Source organism: Heliangelus exortis, chromosome 3, assembly GCF_036169615.1.
Source record: "Heliangelus exortis chromosome 3, bHelExo1.hap1, whole genome shotgun sequence".
NCBI classification, from domain to species: Eukaryota; Metazoa; Chordata; class Aves; order Apodiformes; family Trochilidae; genus Heliangelus; species Heliangelus exortis.
In genome coordinates this window covers 78,970,352-78,983,871 of record NC_092424.1, presented here as the reverse complement: position 1 = coordinate 78,983,871, position 13,520 = coordinate 78,970,352, and the positions used below count along the sequence as shown (strand labels likewise).

Sequence of the window (13,520 nt, the reverse complement as noted above, 5' to 3'; positions counted from 1 at the left end):
CCTGAAACTGAATGCACTCAGACTTTTATCTTTTTCATATTCGGGATACCGCTCACCTCACCTAGCATTAGCATTTGAAGTAGAACAGCTGACCTAAATAAATCTAGTGTAAACTGGGAAGTCTGGGGGGGGTAGGAGAGGATCAAAGACTCCACTTCTTCCTTCCCTCCCTGCCCCAAACCAGACATATCTGGATCACCAGTTCAGACTCACTTTCAGGCAGCTATGAGGATGAAACCCACTCCTCTCGTGCGTATTTCAGTGACTCTTTAAGTTATATGCTCAAGTGCCAACTAATTTTTTTGAAAACTTCCCAGTCTCAAGTTACAGCATGCTGTGGTGGAGACCCACTATCTTTGTGATGTTATTCCAATGAAGTACTGCAAGAACAGTTAAAAAATAATGTCTATTTCTCAGCAGTTTTTCCCTTTCTTCAACTTTCCTTCCATTTAAAAAGAGACTGGATGTGGCACTCAGTGCCATGGTCTGGGAACTGCAGCGGTAGTGGATCAAGGGTTGGACTTGATGATCTCTGAGGTCCCTTCCAACCCAGAGGATTCTATTATTTTATGATTCTGTTTCTCCACTTAGCCACTGACAAAAGTATCTCATAGAGGTTTTGGGGGCAAAGAAACAAACCACAACTCAAACATTTCATAAAAAGGAGATAGAACTCTTCAAATATTTCAGTAATGTCTCCTCTAAACTCAGAGCTATCATTTATTATTCCATCAACTGAAACCATTCCAGCAAGATTAGACAAAACAACAGTCCAGGAAGAACTACAGGAGCAAGAAAAAATGCAGTCCCTTTTCTTCTCCATGGAGTCTCCATTAGAGAAGATCTCTGGCTACTTGAGCAGTTGGCAAAGTATTTCACCAGCCACTGAGCTCATTATAACTGGCTGCTTGATTCAAGAAGTTCCTTCCAAGTTAACTGTGAAGATCTTTAAAACATGGCCCCTGATCTCAAGAGCATGACTTAGCAAATGGTCATACAGGTAAATATTTCAGGTAATATTTATTTCAGGTAATGTTTCAGGAATCACAGGTAATATGTGATTCCAAAAACTCTTAAGTCACATTACAATATTAACATTTACTTTCCTCATGAAAACAAGTAACCTGTATCTCATTTATATGATTTCTAGTTTTGCTGCAAATCACCTATAAATTTTCAGAAGAATAGATTGTTACTAATTTAACATGACCTGGTTTCCTTTGCAATACACTCATTTCCTAATGACAAGATGATATGCTACCTTCTGTAAATAGGTAAAAATAGCATCAGGTGAAGTGTATCTTTACAGCAGGATAAAGTCCAATTCCATAATTATTCATTGTATTTGGCTAGATTTATCTTAAAGTCTTTGAATTTTTGTTTGCCAGGAAACCAGCACCAGAAAGATAAGAAAGAAAATGCAGCGTGTGATCTCAGAAAGCAACAGCATATATGAATTAGTCTTAAGCTAATAATATACTTAAAAATCATAAAGTTACGATACACAAAATATTTCCTGGCCCAGGCTAATGTCTAAAATGTGCATAAAGGAAGAGTAAGATCAAAACCTGAAGAAAATAAATTATACACTTAATTCTGTAAGAAGTAATTATTTAAAGTTCTATATGCTCATTAAGAACCAACCCATACTGAAGAATAACAGGTACATTTTCAGTAAACCACTGACATTATCTACTTTGCCCTAAATTGCCATAACAAAAAGTATAAATTTCTCACTTGATTTTAACTTAAGAAGAAATTTCATGCTATTGGGCTGTAAAATCAGTATATAATTCAAATTGGATTAAAATCCTCTTTAAAAATTTATGTTTAAAGCTCAAATCCCAGCTTTTCATGAAGCAATCTATTCAAGATGCTAATTCAAGATACAATCAGAGAAAAGCTGCAGATGTTATTTTGTCTGTATGAATATGTACATTTCTATATTAACCGGTAACTCAGTACTAAACAAGCTGAGTAACAGTAAACTGCAAAGGCTGATTTTTAACAAAATTATCACTATTTAGCATTGGATAATCTGTGGCAACAGCTGAATCATAATGATGAAAATGACACCAAATGACTCCATAAAGATGCATGAATTTTCAGAGATGATAAAAGTAAACAATACTTTTTATAAAATACTATTTTATGGAAGGCCTTTCAGTTTGTTAATTTACCAGAAGCTCTGAGACCAACCATACTGAAAAACCAAAAATAACTTCTTTACCAAGTTAATCAAACAGAACATTTTGGCTCACATGACATTAAAACCACCTAATTACTGCAATGGATTTGTTCTCTATAAGAATGAAAGCAGATAACAGCAGCAAGCTGAGACTGATGTTCCCTAATACGATCAAGAGACTAATTATTATCCATGAATCATTTGTAGCATTCAAAACTTGATTAATGTCAGGTCAAGTTTAACATGTGATAGGTTTAATTAGTAATGCTCAGCTATCCCACAGCTTGTCAGTTTAAGAAAGTGCCATCTGTTAGTTGCAGGAATAGCCAACAGCCACAACAAAAGCACAGTGGATACAACTGGTCACTCAAGTATGTTTTAAGAATTCCATAACTGAGCTACCCTAATGATTTTCAACGTGTTAAACCAGAACCCATCACAAAAAGGCACAAGCCTGCAAGGTAGGCTTTTCCCATATTAAAGAGGCATTTAGTAAAACTGGATTTAACTTCACAGATTGACCTATCTCAAATAACAAAAATCTTCTTACAAGAGCAATATGTACAGCCTCTTCTTTCTACTTATTCATCATCTTTAGCAAGCATCCCTATACAAAATACTGTTTTACCCTTTAAAGAATCACAGATACACATGATCCTAACTAATGGCTCATGTAGCAAAACACCATTAGAAAACAATGAACCTGAAATTCGTATTTTCCAAGAAAATGTTTACTGACAGTCTCACACTTGTTCTAATTACAGATAATGAGAAGAAGAAATCTTTTTGCTGCAGGCTCACATTTGAGTATTTCAATGCCCTCTGTGTGTAGCCAGCTTTACCAGGGGGTACCTCTCCCATCTACTGCACATTCACAGCTCTTGCAGCAGGATGGGAACTCACCTGTGATCCCAAGAGCTCACCTGGACACCTCCAAGAGCTCTGTATTAATAAGTGGGAGCAGAAAGGCTAAAATAACATGAAGAGGCAACAGACAGGTGCATGCATAGAAAACAAGTGACCTAACACTAAGTGGGTTTGCTTTGGCATCTATGTATACTCCTCTATCCTAAAACATTGAAATAAACATTTAATAATAAATATAGATATTTATTATTATATTATTTCACCTCACAGCTATCACAACTACAACAGCCCTCTCAGATGTACTGTAAATACATTCTCATTTGGTGGATTTTTTGCATTCTAAGTGGATGAGACTGAAACATCAGATTCAGGCTGCCACTAGTGTAACTTGCTGTCTGCTTTTAAGCTCCAAGTGTTCTGACTAAGAGCATGGTGTGCTGGGCTCCCAAATTCCTTGGTGTCCTGATGTAAAAACCAAGGATCATGAAGACTTGGCACTAGTAGGCCACAGACCATAAATAACATCATAATTCAATTCAACATCATAACCATAACCACAGTACAGCTTCTTGCTCAACCCATATAATTTCATAGCTGATGACTGAAAAGGACCCAAATTACTAATGCCTAGGGATGAACATTCTAACTAATGATATAATTCTTCACCATCTTTTAAAAAAGCAGTTCTACAAAAGAAAGTCTTTACCAGAATTCTTTCCAGAAGAGGAAGGCAATAGAAATTCCTCTTTAATACTCATGTAGAGGAAAACAAGAAACAATTCCAAGCCGGAAAGCCAGAGACTTCTACTTCTATCCCTTCTACAGCCCATCTGTAGCCTGCTCCATGACAGGACTGAGGCATATCTGAAAAAAGCAAATTATTTGACACACTGGACTCTCAGAGCTGTCCCACTACACTAAGCTTTCTCCTACTAAGATTGCTACAGTTTCACCAGGGAGTATTGTAAGTCTGGTTTTTTCATAGACAACCTAAAGTCAGATAAATATTATCTGTGTGCATATATATATATTATATATATATATACATATATATATAAATCATCTGAAATCTGCTCTTAAGTATTTTCTCCTACCCTTCTCATAGACTTTTTAAAAAGACATTTCTAGGTATATGGTTAGCTGGAAGTTACTACAGTCCATGATGGGATGCAAGTTCTGATATTGAGAAGGTGGAAGAACCACACTAGCTCAATTTCATTACCCAGCCATAAGAGAAGAAATATTTTAAGTGAAAAATAAAATACATTGCAAAGGAAGCAGGGAATATGTTTGATGGTTGTATTCTAGTTTTTTTTCATTTTTTTTGTTTTGCAGCTAATTCATTAACTGAACTCCTTAAAGATGCTACTAACACCAGCTATATATCATGGATTTTAATTATTTGAGTAGAGATATTTAAAAAAAACTGTAGGGCATGCTGCAATAAGAGTCCCATTGAGCTATCATCAGTTTGCTGGTTTTGAACGAACAACTCCAAAGGTCATGTACCTAATATATTCAAAGCAATAGCACAGAACACCACAAGCACTGTGTGTTAATGCTTAATTTGACAGCACATCTGCATTGCTGAATTCAAAATAAGTATTAGGCATTTCTCAATGTCAGTCTCTTCTCAAAAACACAATTGAGACACTGACATCAATTAACTACGATGTTTTCAAATGCTTCTTTCAAATAAGAGAAATAGACTGCTTTGAGCAACTTTGAATTTTGTGATAGATTGAAGGTGGGAGAAACATGGATTCCTTGAGGCTGGGAGGGGCTGCCACTGCCAAACAACAATAATAATTCATATTTATTTTACCCGATGAAGAAACAGAGCAATATATTTCATAGCTTGGATGTTTAATTAACTGTGCTCTTGCTACCTCTCTACTGCAAGGTATCTTCAGTTTTTCTTTGGGAAAATGTTTCCCAAAACTTTGGGACTTTGTCCATATCACTTTCTGTATGTTCTCATACCTGGCAGAGAATGCCTGCCTGAGAGGAGAGTTCTGCTGGAGCTGGAGGAGGTTCAATAGGTGCCACAAGCAAATTTTTGACCTATTTACAAATGTTAAAATCTGTAACATTTCTGAAGAGATAAAGTGTGTTGATCTCCTCAACTGAGCACTGTTCTCCCACTAATGTGGAGAGAAGGTCCACAATACTCTGGGTTTGATCAAACACAACATTTCAAAGTTCAGCTGATTTCAAAGGAAACCATGACACTGGGCTGAGTGCAATGGGGCAAAGTACATTTTAATCTGTTTTCTAAATGTTTCCCTAACATTACACACTTGGTTTATCTGTTAGGCAGCTCTCATTTGAACTGCTACAACATAATCGGGTCTCTGGTTGTCACGAATATGGACAGGCCTGTTTTAATTAAACCAGATAATTAAGGATCATGTTTTATTAAGCATTTCCACTAAGACACATCAACAAAGACAGATTTGTATATACAGTAATTCAATTAGACATATTCAAGAAGTCTTAATACATTTACTGTTACAAAGCCTGATTCAAACTAGGCTAGTGTATTCCACTGGACATGGATGCAGGGATTTTAATTAAAAAAAAATAATAAAATTTAACATTATATTCTGGATATTTAAAAACATCTGATTCTTCTGTTATACATTGCACTTGAGGGCTTTATTTGCTACAAAGCTTAAATTAAAACTTTGCACTGTAAGGCAATAACAGAATGCTAAGATTTCATTTCTTTATCTTAAAGAAAAATATTGAATTTGCATTTTTTGTTTTGCTTTGTTTTTTGCAAAACTGGGCAAGCTACGATAAAAGAAAGAGCTATCAGGCATGTCCTACGATCAATTCAGTTGATCATTTTCAATTTCAAAATTTCACCCTATTTTTACAATTTTCTTTGTGCTTTTGCTCATTTTATCCAGATCAAGCTTATGTCTCCTGAACACCATTCCAATATGAGAAGGCTGATGGCTTCCCTGTGGAGCTGTATTGCCAGGAGGCAGTTTGGAAAGTGACAGGCTGTGAAGTGGCACAATGGACAACATTAAACAGTTGCCCCTCAAGTAATGACTGGAGTGACCCACTTAGTCACCACAGCTGAGTCCTTTAATTCAGAAAATACCAAATATACCAGTTCAATTGTCCATAACAGGATACTACTTGTAGTTAGGTCTAAACAAATTTGTGTTTTCTCCACAGAACTTAAAGTAGGAATCACTGTTATAAACTTTTCCTACTTAAAAAGGTATGTTATTTCCACAGCAAAAAAAAAAAAAAAAAAGTCAGATTGTTGGAATGTTAGAATGTTCAAAGCTAATGTTTAAATGTTAAGAGTACGTATGGATCTGATATTTAAACTTAAAATGTGCATCAATAAATGTTTCATCCATATATTTTCATTTTCCCACTAGTTTCATTGTTTCCCTTCCCACACTATAGTTTGGCAAGTCAGAATTTAATTATATATTCCACATCTGAATTATTCTATATTAATTTAATTTGCACCACTATCGATATCTAACATGAACCACTACTTATGAAAATAATCCTTCATGGAAAGATTCGTGACTGCTTGTTTTAACTTCAAAAGGTCATTTTCTGTACAATGTGAAGTGTAACTAATGAGTGAATAATTTCTTAAACCTACCTTCCCTTTTTCTTAACCAAAATCATACTGTGCTGAAATATTATACTTGACCTTCAACATCACAACTAATAATAATCAAAAGCAAGTAGTCTAATCCTCTTTTGTTAACTCTAGGAAATGAAGACAGATTCTGGTTTGTGAACAGGTCTCCCTAAGTGACTCCACCAGAGCGAGGAGGCTGAAAAGTTAGACAGAGCTGAGTCATTTTTTCCCTAGCACACGGGAAAATATTTTGGTATAAACCTGAATGACTTGGCTCTTGACAGTGTTACGCTTCCAGGAGATGTTCCTTGCTCAGGGAGAGCATGAAGCTGATTTCACCTGTGATCTACACCAGATTTCAGGTGGTACTTGAGACTTCCACAGTGCAGCCTTTTCTTTATCTGGACCTTCACACAGGTTTGCCTAGGCTAAGAGGTTTTCAAAGTGGGATAAAGTCCATAAACTCCTTTATCAACAGCATCTCTGAAACTACAAAAAAGAAGCACAGAATAACACTGTGGGTCACTGCACACTGAGCAAAATAAACTATTCATTGTGTAAAACAAGGTCTGCATGACAAACTTCCTTCAGCACTTAAAGGTGATCAATTTTTATACATGATCTTTAAAAGTTCCTTCCAACCCAAACCATTCTATGATTCTGTGATTTAATTTATCTATTTTACATTAGCAGAGGTAATCTAAAGCACCTAAGCAGAGTTTAATAATTCTACTTAGTACTGGGGACAGTAAACTATAATTCAAGCAATGAAGTAATGTGCAAGGATTTTGCCTGTCAATGGAATAAATACGTCCACTGACATTTCCGACATCAACACAGAGCTGGGAAGGTTTAATCCCAAGAGACTCCCACTTAAGTGGAAACACCTCTTGGCAGAAAGATGGCTCAAAGATTGTAGGGTGGGGGGAATGCACAAACAAACAAACAAACAAGACTAGAAGCATCTATAGAGTCACAGTCCACAGAAATCCTGTAACTCCTGGTACCTCCCCAAAGAATAATCAAGAATTATACAGAAACCATGGCAGAGCAAAAAGCATACTCCTTGTTTTCATGGATATGCAAATTTTGAGATACAGAGTAACTCTTTAATGCATCTGTAGGATTCAGTGTGTTGCCCAATATTTCTGAAAATTACAGCAAGTTAATGAAGAAGATCCAAGCACTGGTGACAAAGGCATGAGCTGCTGGGCTGTTCAATCTGCAGTGAACAAATCTGCACAATAGAATCAAAGGAACACCCAGAGGGAGCCCGACACCTCACAAGCCCTGGCCTACAAAGTTTCTGTTATCCTCATCCTTCCAATGGCAGAAATTATGTTTACTGTACAGTGCCCATCTCATTCCAGTGCTGCAACTGGTCACACAAAATAGCTCCAGTTCTAACACTGAACTGTAAGCGGCAGTAACCTACATTCAGGTCAAAAGCCACAGCTTGGTGACCTATTTCATATTACAATTTGCAAAGTTTCCACTTGGCATGGTGACAGTCCTTACCTTTAAAGTTCACATGGTAAAAGCATTTTGAAGAATCAGGCTGAAGTACAACATACAGAGATGCAAGACAGCTGCCAAGTGAGGATTTCACATTCTAATACAAGCATTCTAATATAAGTAACATCTTTCTTGTTTCTTCTTCACTACTTGTTTACTATGTACCTCAGGTCCATTGCATTTATAAAATTTATAGAAAAGCCCTCCAAAAAGAAGATTTGAGTGAACATAACGATCAGCACAAAAGAATCTAAGGGTAGAATAAGAGATTACTGCTTTTACAAAATTTGATTTTCCATTTTGGGGGAGATGCAATAGGACGAAGTAAGAAGAAACACACAAAGTAAAGAAACAAAGGCAAACAGAAACAAAATAGTAGAGGGGAGATGGACTAGGAGCTAATTGATAGGAGATGAGACGACAAACAGGCCAAAAACTTGGAAGAGAACAGATGAAAAGGACTATTATATAGGCCAGACACCAAAGACTGATTGCCAACTCTGGGTCAGGAAATGTAGGACTGAAAGGTGAGCCAATTAAGCTACTCCTTAAGGCACAGAAAATAAAAACAAAAATATAAACAAGTCATTTTGGCATTAAAAACCTTCCAGATGGTAACACTCCTGCTCTACCTAGATGCAGAATTCAAAATATCCAGTAAGTTAACAGACATTATTTGACATTGCTGCTGATGCCATGGCTGCCATGGAATTCTGCCCTCTACTACCCCACAAATGAAAACCTTTTCTGTATTTTTTATCAGGGTTCATTTTTTCAGGCCATGAACATACTGTCTTACAGCTGCCTGCAAAATACTTCATTCCAACATCAGCAAGTCATGTCCTTAAAACATTTTCCTTCATCATCAGAGGTTCACAGCCACTCAATTTTCCAAAGCAAACCATCTCAACAGTAGTAACAGACTTACTAGTAAAAACTTGTAGATATTCCACCTCTCCTAACTACAACAAAAGTAGTTTAGAAAAAAAATTTTTTTAAAAAATTGAATGTCAGATAAGCAAGGAGAACAAAATAAGTCACCTGTCTGTTCACATATTTGACTGAAAACTTTCTAGAAGATCCTAGACCATTTAATCTTCTTGCAAAGAAGAACCCACTTTCATTCCAATTCCTCTAGGACAAGCTGTCATTTTAAAATCAGATAATAGTCGAAGAACTGACAAGTCATTGACAGACAAACTGCTAGCATTTGAAAAAGGTTGTATATTTGACCTGTATTATTGTTTAACCTTTAGCCCCATTGAGAATGATGGGCAACGGTTCTCCATGGGGCCATGGGCTACACAAAAGGAAAATTTTTTTCTACTCCTGCTAGAGAGCATTTTCACTGGACAATAGGCTTTAGTAATGACATCCAGGACTGTCCCTATAAAAAAGCCTTGCAAAAGAACTATGTTTCAGTTAGGCAATGAAAGCTAAGGCTTCCACAATTTCCAAAAGTTTACTTATTTCTGTGTACCTAGGCTTCCTGTTTAGAAGAAAGATGATATTATCTTCTGTAAAGAATATAATATTCCTTGCTGAAAATCCTAAAATATTGATAATAAATAAAACCCTAAGGCTCCCAGGCTAACCTCACTGCCCTTTATAACTTTAGCATTAAGGAAGCCTAAAATGCACCTTTTGCATGGACTGCTGTTGTGCTTACAAGATGGGTTGGAGAGCTGGCAGATTTGGCCAAATGTCATTGAATTCTGATGCACACTAATAAATGAAAGCAAGATAGTCAAAAAAGAGGCAAATCATGCAACCGTAATGACAACCAGTCAAGGTTCAACACTACTCCAAAATATCTCTCTCAAAGAATTCGGAACTTACATTAAAAAGCAAAGTTGTTCACAGAATACATGTGTTCCTAACTAGTACTAAGACTAAACTGTGATTAAGGATTCTTTGATTATAGAGGCAGACAAATTTAGTGATACAGCTTTCCCCATCAGTACGGAAGTTCAACAAGGTAACATTTTTAGAGATTCTGACAATATGCAACCTGTACCCCAGTGAACGTCCGTTTCTTTTCTTACTCTTACCACCAAAACTCAGTCTTACAAAAAACAAACTAAAGTCCATCAAAGCATCTTAAAATAATGCCCACGATGTTATAAAGATGTAACGTTGCAAAGAGATAGCCCTTATTTCTCCAATCTAGTACCAACAATAAACGTGGAGGCATAACTATAAATGCTACCCCTGATTTATCATTGAACTTCAAGATTGCTTTTCATTTCACAATAAATTGATTTTCAGATTAAGGAAATAAAAAATAAATAAAAAAACAGCCAGTACTTTAACTCTGGTATTCAAGTTCCAAACCTGTAACTCTAAGAGAACAATTTCAGTTTTGGACATATTATATAACACAGTACCAAGTTTACAACTGTTTCAAGTAATTACTTTGACATTTTCACTGAAAATAACTAACTCTACACGGACAACATTCATTTTTCCTGGTATAATTAAAACTTTCAGCTGCTTATTTATTAAATATAGCACTCTGGGCCCTGCCATGCAGCCAGTTTTTAACCCAACGAAGAGTACACATGTCTGTGCCATGAGCCACCAGATTCTCAAGGAGAATGCTGGGGGAGACAGAGTCAAATCTTTACTAAAGTCCAGGTAGACAATGTCCACAGCCTTCTCCTCATTTACTAGGTGGGTTACACGGTCATACAACAAGACCAGGTTGGTCAGGCAGGACCTGCCTTTCCTGAACCCATGCTGGATGAGCCTGATCCCCTGACTGTCCTGTACTTGCCATGTGATTGCACTCAATATGAATCGCTTCATAATTTTTCTGGGCACTGAGGTCTGGCTGACAGGCCCATGATTTCCCAGATCCTCCTTCTGGCCCTTCTTGTAGATGGCTTAACTAGATCCTTGTGCTCATCCTGAGATGCCTGCCCCCTCTTCCAAAGGAGGTAAACTCTCCTTTTTTCCCTGAGTCCCAGTAAAAGTTCTCTGTTCAGCCAGGCCGCTTGCCTTCCCTGCCATTTTGTCTTGCAGCACATGGGGAAAGCCCACTCCTGCGCTTTTAAGACTTCCCTCCAGAACAGCCTCCTGCCTCCCGGATCCCTGTGTCCTTCAGGGCTGCTAAAGCCTGCCCTCTGGAAGTCCATGGTGGAGGTTTTGCTAATCTCCCTCCTTCCTTTACCTAGGACTGAGAAATTGACCATTTCATGGTCACTAAGCCCAAGAAGGCCCCTGACCACTGCACCCCCCACCAGTTCTTCCCAGTTTGAGGAGATCTGGCAAGGCACTTCTGTTAGGCTCACTTACCAGCTTTGTCAGCATCTTCCATACACTCAAGGAACCTCCTAGCTGTCTCCTCTCTCTGCTACACAATATACTTCCAGCAGGCATCTGGCAAGCTGAAGTCCCCCACTACAACAAGGTTTAGCAATTGCAAGACTTCTGCCAGCTCCTCGTAGACTCCCTTGTCTGCCTCCTCATCCTGGCTGGGTAGCCTACAACAGACACCCAACAGGATGGCTTCCTTATTTGCCATCCCTCTCATCCTTACCCATAAACACTCATCCTTATCATCTCTATCATCATCAAGCTCCATGCAAATGAAACACTCTTAACACAAAGAGCCATCCCAGCACCTATCCTTCCCTGTCTTCTTCCTGAAGAACTTGTAGCCATCCACTGCAGCATTCCAGTCATGAGAGCTGTCCCACCATACTTCTGTGATGGCAACTCCAACATAGCTGTTCTGCTGCTGCACAGTGGCTTCCAGATCCTCCTATTTAAAGTCCATGATGCTTGCATTGGTGTAGATGCACTTGAGCTGTCTGTCCCTAGCATTGCCATGCCACCCTGAGGCTCATCTCTTGTAGACCTGGTTTTATTTCCTTCTGCCTTCAAACCTAGCTTAAAGTCCTCTCAATGAGCCCTTTCAACTCCTGGCTAAAAATCATTTTTTTTCCTGTGGATAATTCTGCTTCATCTCATGACAGTTCATTGACAAAAATAAGCCTAATTAAAAAATAATCGTCTTTCAAAACATACAGTTTAATAAAACCCAGGATATTACTCTTACTTGCTTTACTTTTCAAAGAAATTGATCTAAGACATGTACAGATTAGGTAAATCATAAATGTCTGAAATTATTAAAATAAGAGATATTTGCTTTGCACCGCCAGTAACTCTGTGCCTCCCATGTGTTCATCTCCAACTGATGCATACAGGAACATTCTTCACAAAAATGAAAGAATTGTGGTCAGAAAACTGTTTTGTTCCATAACTCACAAATTAATCAAACATGGTGGCAACAACAAGACCAAAATAAAGAAATACCATCCTAGCATTAATGTCAAAAGCAATTAATATTCTACCAATTCTAACCATGTAAATTTATTTTCTCTCACCAACACCTCTCATGCTTTACTGCTGGGTAATATGACAGTCGATGTCTTAAAGAGTTTACGCCCTGAGTTCTGAGAAAGGCAGAGAAAGGCCAATAAATAGCACTGTTTCATTGCTGACTTTAAAAAATGCTGCAGCTATAACTGTTAAAATCCAATACCCCAAAAAGTACATGGTCAATTCCTCCTTTACACAGGAAAAAATAAAACAGATAAGTACATTAAATATATACTTCAAATCTACAAAGCTGATCTTACACAGACAATCCAAAAATGCAACAACATAAATACAGAGAATTGACTGAAACATTTATAGTGCCTTATCCACACAAACTTCTCATAGAATTGTTCATGACTTGAACTTTCTGAAAACTGATGCTGCCAAGTCGTGGTGTTCTGTTGTTTTTTTTTTTAAACTCCAGCTTTTGCCTTATCTTTCTTTTCTTTTCAGCTACTTTTGGTTAGCAGAAATACCATTACTGCTTTTCTTGGGGAGAGATTCATTACCTGCTCCAGGCTCAGTGAAATGACAGAAGCAAATAGAAGCAGACAATTCAATGTTCAGTGCTCTGTGTTGATGGGACACAGGAATACTTCTAACAACACTGCTAGGAAAAATGGGTTGCTCTATAAGAAACTATTATCCAGAAGACATTTAATTCACAGAAAAGAATAAAAGTACTTTATGGAATGTTAAGATTTGTCTACACTGAAGAAAAGAGTTTGCAGTGAAAGACAGGAACTTGTATAAATATTTGCAATTCATACACATTGTGCCAGAAGATGTAGGCCAGTATTTTAATAGGTAAAATGTAGAGGTGGTAATTAGAATGGACTCATTGGTGAACATGAAATGGGGGCTCAAGCACAACTCATGATTCTTATGCTATGGCCAAATAGGCACTGGAGGTAAAAAGCACATTATATTCTTACCTACAAA

At 37.4% G+C, this 13,520-nt stretch overlaps 1 protein-coding gene across 2 annotated transcripts in view; it reads right to left on the bottom strand.

The window, feature by feature from the left end:
• RNGTT (RNA guanylyltransferase and 5'-phosphatase) overlaps positions 1–13,520 on the bottom strand; it is a 171,461-nt gene that overhangs the window by 92,327 nt on the left and 65,614 nt on the right. The window lies entirely within an intron of this gene.